The following is a 9,476-nucleotide window of genomic DNA, read 5'->3' as shown; positions in this document are numbered from 1 at the left end:
TGCTCTGTCCCTTATGGTGCTCCTCAAGGCCCAATTGTCGGCTTAGCCCACTGAAGATCCGCGCTGTTGCCTATTAATACGTAAAAAAATATCGATTCGAGGCACTGATATACAAACATGGGTGCGGAAGTTCTCAAAACCACTGCCTCATTTTGGCCGAACGATGGGCCCGTCCGACGGAGCACCGCCAGGCCCTATGTTGCCCTATGGAGCAAGCGCAGTACGGAATCCTGTGCGTGCGCGGAAAATAAATGAGGCCGAAACTGCTGCCAGCGTAGTGGGTAAATTGAGGCGCGCGAGCTCAGCGCAAACACGAGCGCGCGCGGGGCGGTCGCCTTGGAACATGCCGCGAGTGTTGGCACCGATTCCGTCCGGTGCTTCAGTGCAGTACTCGGAGGCTGTTGTTGCGAGCCGTGGGAACGCAGGCTCAGCGCATTGACTTTCTTTTTGAGCCGTTCTCACCCTGACACAAAATTTTACCTTTCACACATTTTTCAAGTGGGGAGAGGAAGGGGGCGGAGACGGTGTATGTGTTCGATACTTATGGCTTTGGAACAGAACAACAGTTCGGGAGACAAGATGTGGATGCTATATAATGTTTTCTTGGCTGTAGCAACAACAAGCAGGCCTCGAATGACAGCTATTTCGCTCGTGTCACTATATGACGCAACTGCCAAATTCTGGCGCCTTTCTTTTCGTTGCATTGCTTCTTTCCCGCGTGGTGTAACTGGCGCGCTCCGGCGCGGCTGCAAGTATACACCCGCTGGTCATGCGCTGTATAGCTGTTAAAACTGTTCAGCGCTGCAGCGGTCAAAGCTGCTTTTATCTCCTTTTCACTGGCGATAATTGTGATATGAAGCAAAATGTACGTTTATTTTCTATCAACCAGCGATAATTGCCGCACCACATGAAAGGCCATGTGTTTATTGGATTCAGATTTCAGCTATCCAGTCATAGCATATATTGTGTACTTGTCAGCGAAGCGCTGTGCTGTGTCCACCGCGCACGTGTATGCAACATGTCCGCAGACGCAAGTCTGTAACTGCAGCATTGCATGCGAAAGCCACGTTTCCAGACGCCATTTTGACTGCTGGCTGCAATGACATTGAGTGAACTTATTTTCCTTGCAATTCGGTGAGACAAGGCTACACCGCCTGTTACTTGCCGTCAATGCACTCAAAGTCTTCAAGAACATCACGCGCGGGTCTGAATCGAATGGAGCAAAAAATAAATAAATAAATAAACAATTGCAACGTAAGTTCACCAAATTTCTCGACAGAAAAATATGTTGCTTGACAATCTATCGACGGTTCTCTAACCTTACTCTAGCAAAACATTGCTGGGGCTTTCCTAAGTGTCGCTTTCACGCATTTCTACAGGTGATACTGCCAGCTTTTATTTCCTCCCTTTTTTTCTTATAGCGAAAGGTACACTTGGCTAGTAGAAGCTAATTTCGCCGTGCCTGTCCGAGGCCACAACTGGGCATGTGCAGTAACCATGGCAACCAGCTACGCCGTTCCACAGGTGTTCCGCCGCTGCTCTGCGCCGGTCTGCGCTGACTCGTGACGTCACTTGCGTCGTTATGCAGCCTCACTGCGCACACTCAAACCGTTTATGGGTCACCTAGTGACTCTTCAGTCGTCAGGTATATGTGGCTAGTCAGAGTGGAGGCTAGCAGCATCGCAGCAGATGCGCGCGCCGGCGCAGAGTCCAGGCTAAGGCCTATGGTGGGCTTAGGGCGGCCGCCATCTTGAGTGGCTAGAGTGGCAGCCCACCAAGGTGAACACTGCTTCAGATTTGGACTTAGAACAATTCCAGCTCAAACCATTGGTTGTTACGTGACAGACCCGGAAAACCGACGCGAAATCGCCAAACGTTGCTAGTAAAAGCTAACGCTCTTAGAAACGCGAGTGCTGTTAAGCGGTACGTGGAAACCGTATACAACACAGTTCTGCGCCGCCTTCCTTTTAGACGGCTGTAAAATATTACACATGTCGTAACGTGCAATGTTTGGCGCCTGCTTGGAGCGATGCTCTTCATCAGCCGACACTACACTGGCTGGCTCAATGTCAACACACGTTACGCGACCTTGTGGGGTATTATAAACATCAACAGTGTTTGTCCAAGTCGCAGTCACTAAACATCGTTAATTGGTCTACCAAAGTTTCGATGCTCGGAAACTCCTAAAGTTATGGCACTACTGTATGACTAATTTAACTATAAATATTTAATTGGGACATTTACCTTGGAATATAAAAGCCCAAGCTCATAGGCGAGTAGGGTGATATAATTAATAGCGTTCACTTAGGTCGGGAAATTCGTTCATTTGCACATCGCGCGATGCATGCTGCCTCGGCAACAAACGAGCAGGCTGGACGGGGACGGCGCGATTTCTCCCTTGGCGCTACTGGACAAGCCCAGCGTAGAGGCAGCAAGTCGCGTAATCAGTGTCCAGTTGATGCGTTAAAGCGCCATGCCAATAGACGCACTCGCTTGTTTTCAATACGCGCTCATGGACACGCTCTCCTTTCCTGTCGCTGATGGGAACAGAGGGACATTCTATTTTCAGAGACGCAACGCATGCTGTCCTGAATGGCTCGCTGTATTTCTTGACTAAGAAGGGCGACTAACGAAATGCAGTGCATGGCTGAGCGGACGAAAATCGCAGAACGCTTTGAAGTAATCACGTACACAGCGTGGCTTCGTGCGCTCAAGGAGGCTATAATGAGGCTGTGGACTCATGTGCGAGCGGACCCTCTTGGCGCGAGCAGAGGCAACTGCGCGGATGGTCTGCTGATTGAAGCTATACCTTCCTGTTCGACGAACGTTCAGCCACAGTGTGTCGCTTAGTGCAACACCGCGAGCAGCATGAGGTGTCGGCACGCACACACATTCGTGTTGTGCCCGCTAGGCCCAAACGTGGGGCCGCTGTAGCTGCGCGTCCATTGTTCGCCAAGCCGCCGCCGCATATGCGCAGCTTGCGCCTTTCCGGCTGCACAACGCCAGAAAGTATATTGCGCGGCAGCAAAATAGCACCAGCGCTGTGTGTGAGCCTTACGAGCAGCGGCCGCAGGTTGCGCCGTTTGGCGGCGTTTATGATGGATACGCACATTGCGAATTCCATTGTGCCGCTGGGTGGGCGCGGGCTTGTCGCGAGTCCGTCACCCGCATGGCGCGATCTGCCAGGCGGCGGCTGTGCGCGGGCGAACGGTTACGGAGGCGGTGGTGCCAATGGGCACGACATGGCCGTCATGGCCGTGCCACGGTCGTACCGTTCGCGGCTCAACGGGCGGGAGGGGCATCCCGTGGTGCGGCTTGTTACCCTTTCATCTCGTCTTCGACTCCTTCGCGAAAGCAACGCACATGCATATACAGCAGACCTCGGCTGCTTAAATGATCAGTGTGAATGATCGAGTGAGCATGTCTTGTATAATATTACCCACCAGCGAGTCGGTTGAAAAAAAAAAAAAAACAAGAATGCAACGCGCGCGAGTTGGCAAGCGTTCACGACAAGGCGCACAGCCGCTCCGAACGCTGCGTGCACAATCGAACGGAGTACAACGGAGGCGCGTGGCTTCGTTTTGTCCCCTCCTACTGCCTGCGCTCCTCCGTTTAGTACTTTTCGTTTTTCTTCCGTTGTTTCAGGGGACGCGATGAGCACCTATCTACGTGCGCTGTGCCGGCCCGCACAGAAATGATGAAAGTGGAAGTTTCATGTTCGTTTTGGCAAAACATCGATATAGGTATAGTGTTTCTTTTGGTTAGTCCCGCTCCTTGAGAACATGCGATCGGCGACTTTATCGCCGTGCGCTGCTTCATTCGCGTTTCATTTTTAGTCGTGCATTGGCAGCGCATTTACATTTTCCCTTTGCTGCAAGCTCATTAGCGCTTTATTGTTATTTTTTGCGCTGCTGCTCAGTTTCTGCATGGAGGCTGGATTTGCACGGCTATTCAATTCTTTGATGCGGAGCTTGGAGCTCGCTTCGTACCCTCCATAGTTAATTAATAGCGTTTAAGAAAAGGGGTGACTGCAGTTCGTGTGTTTGTGTTCAGCCCTATTTTTTCATCTTTAGTTGTTTATTTTTATGAATTTGCTCCCGCTCTTATAACGCTTGCAGTTTTGGTAGTTTTGATTTCTCGCGATTGACCGATCTATTGTTCAGTCAGTACGTCAGTCAGTCTCAATCAATCAATCAATCAATCAATCAATCAATCAATCAATCAATCAATCAATCAATCAATCAATCAATCAACCCTTAAGTCAGTCAATCAATTCTTAAATCAATCAATCAATCAAATAGCTAACTACGCTGATAATTAAATCAGTTACAAATCAATAAATTGGCCTATATGTAACTTAGTCAGGCATTTCAATTAGATTTTCCTTTTTGTGCGTGTGCTGAGCCTCCGTGAGAAAGGTGTAAGAACTTGTGACGGCTCGTTGAAGACTTCGGCTGGACACTGCATTGTACTATATGCAATCGCACACAGGCCTTCGCAGTACACAGGACAAAATTCTCTCTCCGAGAGAGCTCACACCAACAAGACGTCCTCGTCTTTTCGTCCGTGATCACGGAACTGTAAAAAAATTTCCATAATTTTATAGGAGAGTCGTTCATAATTTCAAGGTGGAATCGTCATTGGCCCGAACTTGTGAGTCCTAGAAATGGGCCATTCGCTATTGTAGAAATTACGGGCCTGACAAAGTTCTCACTCTTTACACACGGCGCGCTCTGTGCTTGCGGCACCCTCGTTCTCTACGGAAGCCAGGAATGAAGAAAAAAAAAAAAAATTAGGGAATAAGTAAATGTTCCGTATTTTATGTTAAGAAGTGCAAGTTATTTTTATGGCACTCCTCCGTATTGCTTAGACACTGTTTTATTCGTACTTGCACCTCTCCGTATTCATTTCTAGGGAGACTGAATTATTTTTAAGGCGCCTCTGCGCTTTACAGATTACAGAAAGCTTCTGGCAACAATTTACCAGCAGCGTTTGCAATAAATAGGGTTAATGTTTTTTTCTTGGATAGAATTCAGCTAGCCAATGACACGGGGATTCATTATCCCTCGCCTGATTAATCGGCAGTGTTTCGCGATGATATACGTCTCAGTTGCGGCACCTATACTCGTCTGGATTCCCCAAAGGAAAAAACAATGAAAAGTCTCCGATCAGATGTCCATTTAATGAAATAAGACCAGCCGAGCATTCAGTTTTTTTTCTTGAGGGCGACGGTTGCCGTTATCATTTTCGAAATTGGTATCATCACCACACAAAACGGAGGCTAGTGTAATAATCAGCGAGCGGAGGCGATGTGCGCCCTCAGTAGCAGCCAACGCCGTCCCCATAATAAATCCGAAAGACGCCAAGGTCGGCGCCACTGTAGCACCTGGACTAGGGTGCCCGGAAACGGGCTCGCGCGTTGTAGCTCGCCCAATAAATAGTACATGCGTTTTGCTATTTGCTTAATCACTGATAATTCGTGACTCTGTTGCATCGCACATATACTTATTAGCCTACAGTCGCAAACTACCATATTATGTGCAAGACCCTCCGATAAATATATAGAGCTCGCTTCAACCAAGCCGTGAAAGGGTCAGTGATTAAGCAAACGAAGTGCGAGCGCGTTTCCGTGCTTCCCGCCAGGTGTTATAGTGGCGCCGACCGTGACGTCTTTCGGATTTATGGGGACAGCGTGGACTGCCACACCGCGGGCGCACATCGCCTCTGCTCGCTGATTCTTATCCTAGCCGCCGTCTGACTTTGGATCCTATAGGGTCCCGCGGGTTGGATTCTCATCTCACCTCGGCGGCTGCGTTTCGATGGAGGCGAAACGAAGTGGCGTCCGTGTGCTGTGCGATGTCAGCGCACGTTAAAGATCCCCAGGTGGTCGAAATTACTCCGTAGCCCTCCACTACGGCTCCCCTTTCTCTCTTTCCACTTTCACTTCCACCACCATCCCTTCCCTTACGGCGCGGTTCAGGTGTCCACAGAGCAAGTGTGACAGATACTGCGCCTTTCCCTTCCTGTGAACCAACCAACCCTCCCATCTCAAATTAGCTGTCCGAGTAACGCGACCATGTACTACGGTCTCATGACGTCACAACCCGCCGACCAATCAGCCGATCGTTTCACCTGCCAACTGTCACATGCCAGAGGCGTGCCCCTTGTTTTTTACTCACTACACCGACGCCGCAGAACGGGATCTTTAACGCTATCGGCTTGAAAAGCAAATGCCCTCTCCTCCTCCCCTCCTCCATTTGGGGACTTTCGTGAACTATAGAGGGGAGGAAACAATTTTACAAGCGTACCTTGAAAGAAGAAGAAAGGAATGGTGGCATATATATTGCCGCGTGATAGACTAGGTAACCTTTTGTTTCTTCCGCAGCAACAGCGCTGATTGCTCCCATAGCGGGCAAATTCGACACCACGTGCGTCGCGGGTGCGCTTGCAATCGCCCCGTGTTCCGCGCGCGTGCTGCTCGTTGCCCCCCCCCCCCCCCCCCTCTCTCCCCTCTCTCTCTCTCTCTCTCTCTCTCTCTCTCTCTCTCTCTCTCTCTCTCTCTCTCTCTTTGTAGGGTATATGACGATTGGATTTAAGCTGCTTGGTTTGCGCCATCGTCGGCGCTCGTTTCCGCACCGGTGGTCTCCGTTGTTGCTGATCTACATGCGCACCACCGCGGCACGCTTGCGCTGGCCGTGAGGGCCAGCTGTGCAGCTGCACCTTCGCGTGCTTATTACGCGCAGCATGCGATTTAGAGTGCACGGCCGCGCCGACTGAACGAGCAGTGGCGTGTTTATGTCTATCGCTCCCCTTTGCTTAGCATCGCTTCCGTGTTTCCTTTCGCCATCAAAGCAAACCTGTATAGGTTTATTATGCATTAAAGTCTGTAGACACCTGTGCCCATATTTTGATGCCACATCATGTAAGTAATTGATTGAAGTTTTCGTTAGGGTAAGCAGCAGCAGCACTGCGAGTGTGAATAATTTTATACTTTTTTAACACAAACAGCATTTTGTGTCAACTGGGCAGATATAGATAAACAGCTATGTAGGCGTAGTATTGCAAAATGTGCTCACGTTGAAACAATCCAAATGGCTCTACGTTTGCTGCATCTGCAACACGTTCAGCTGTATAATATGAAAAAGGACTGACTGCGTATTAAATAATCTGAATTCGAGTGTTAAAGCGAAGGATGGAAGCAGCGCACGGGAACAATGGCGGATCTGACCAAGTAGGACTCCGTGTTCGATGCTGCCAGATATACTGTAACTATACTTTTATGGACACTGCGCTCTGCGATTGCAGGAAAGAGAAGGCCAGCATGCCGTGCTTTCTAATCGCCATCTTGGCTGAATTGAAAAGGCGGGCTCACAGTGTCATGTAAGAGTATTCATACACGGGAGCTGTCGCGTAAAGCAGGGCAAAAAGAAACCAGGGCGAGCGGAAAGCTGCGCGCGGCACGGCTCTGCAGCGCTGCTCTATGCCGTGCTTACATTTCCCTTGTGTCTTTTTTTCGCCGCTCCCTCGTTGAACGACGACCACCAACTATAGCCTCAGCAATCGCCGCTCATGCGCATGATTACATTTTTGTGTTTTACTACATACAGCACACGACAAGTGCCCGTAACTGAAGCTGTAACGTCGTCCCAAGCCTTACATTTCAAACAGCCAAAACGCTGTAGAACAATCTGGCTAGACGAGTGTTAAACCACAATGACTCTGAGCTCCGAAGTAGAGAGCAGAACAGCTGGAAACGTCGAACGAAGTAGCCATCTTCACAGAAGCCGTAAATATGTTTTGCGTTATGTAGTTCAAGCGATTCCCAGAACATATGATGCAGAATGGAAAAATATGCGTTGTGAAAAAGGCCGCTTAGCGCCAGCAATGGACCGAACGAATAAATCCCATCACACGTTCGTTTAGGCATCTTCAACTCCCAGAAATCAGCGCGACTAGCGCTAATTTATTATTGTCATTGTGACCCGGATTAAGACGATGGTTTGGTAAAAAACAAACACTTAGTGATCTGATGTTGCCTCCTCGGCGGCCACGGCTATCACAGAAGAAAGAAGAGAGACACTTTATTATTTCAGTCTGTCCCTACACAAGTTCTCTGAGCTGATCACGTGATAAGGTCTCAGGTTTGCATTCCTTTCATGCCCGCTCTTTTTCTGCGTGGAAGGTATCCGGCTATCTATTCTAGTTGTGAAATCTCCCATTAAACATATTTCCTTCCCTTACTTTTAGCCAGAAAATAAATGAGTTTTCTTATTCACGATTTTTTTTTTTTTTTCTGTGTGTTCCCTACCTTCGAAACTATGATTTCCATTTCCATGGATAAAGGCATTTTGTTTATACCAATTTAGAGCTTTCTTTTTTATTTTTTAGCTTCCAGCCTCATGTCCCAGAGGTGAATATCGGCGCTTTGCTTCGCGGTGCGGATGTAGTCATCTGCTGTCCATAACTTAGGAGCCCGTGACAAAACGTCTATATGCACAAAGAGATATAGTATATATACGCCTTTTCTACTTAAGTAATAGTTTTTCGTCTGAACTCGTGCTGCTTCATAAGATTTTTCCACATTGCTTTACTTATGTTTTTACTTACATAATTTTTGTCTACTATTGCAACTTTCCAAGTAAAGCTATGCAATTCACTTTAGTCAAAGCTTTGAATCACCTAGTCGAAAAACTGTCGATTATGTTATAATAGCCAGTTTGTCAAAAATTCATCTGGACAGGCAAATATGTTGAACAAATTGACGGAGTCCAAGGGAAAGTATTGAAAGATATTTACGAACTATACAGGTTCCTTGAATAAGGTCGAAACGATCAATATGTCATTTTTTTTTTTTGTAATGCGGATTCATAAACAAACTAGAAACGTACTTTCTGCTGTCGACGTATTCTGCGCAGTGCATGTGTATATATACATTGACGCGCCTTTCCTTGAAATGTGGCGCTGGTGGTGTCGCATTCAGTGCTAAAGACGTCTTTTAAAGCACATAAGAAAACAGGAATATCAAAGTTCTTGCCCCCTTTTGGCCTGTTCAAGCATTTTATCAAGACTGCAGCAGGAAGGCAATAAAAACGCCAGCAAAAACGGTACCAGCCTTGGCCTTGCGAGCCGTTATTGGTACGAGAAATGAACCAAGCCAATAATTGGTGGAAACGCATCACGTGAACACTGAAGACAAATTCTTTTACTTCTCACAAAACATTGGCTTTATTTCTGCATATTATGCCACTTACCTTTCCAACTGAGCTTGCTTACTGCTGCGAATTTTCAAATACCAGCAAAGTCAGTACGCAGTTCAAGAACAGAAAAAATAAGCGAGAGGAACTCCCAAACACTTGCAGCATCGAATCGACGAATAAGCTCGTATCTATTCAGCGAGGCCTATTATTTGATAAAATAAAGCCATCGACTAAAAATTGCATCTGTTTAAATGTTTAAAGTCGGGCTTTTCATTTCGC

The 9,476-nt window shown here is 47.8% G+C and overlaps 1 protein-coding gene across 2 annotated transcripts in view; it reads left to right on the top strand.

Annotated features, from left to right (window-relative positions):
- Window positions 1-9,476, top strand: part of LOC146205403 (protein tiptop-like) — a 431,831-nt gene that overhangs the window by 246,184 nt on the left and 176,171 nt on the right. The window lies entirely within an intron of this gene.

Source organism: Amblyomma maculatum, chromosome 1 (assembly GCF_055883805.1).
Source record: "Amblyomma maculatum isolate TAMU_Amacu chromosome 1, ASM5588380v1, whole genome shotgun sequence".
Taxonomy (NCBI): Eukaryota; Metazoa; Arthropoda; class Arachnida; order Ixodida; family Ixodidae; genus Amblyomma; species Amblyomma maculatum.
Note: the sequence above shows the minus strand (reverse complement) of the source record. Positions and strands in the feature narration are given on the sequence as shown.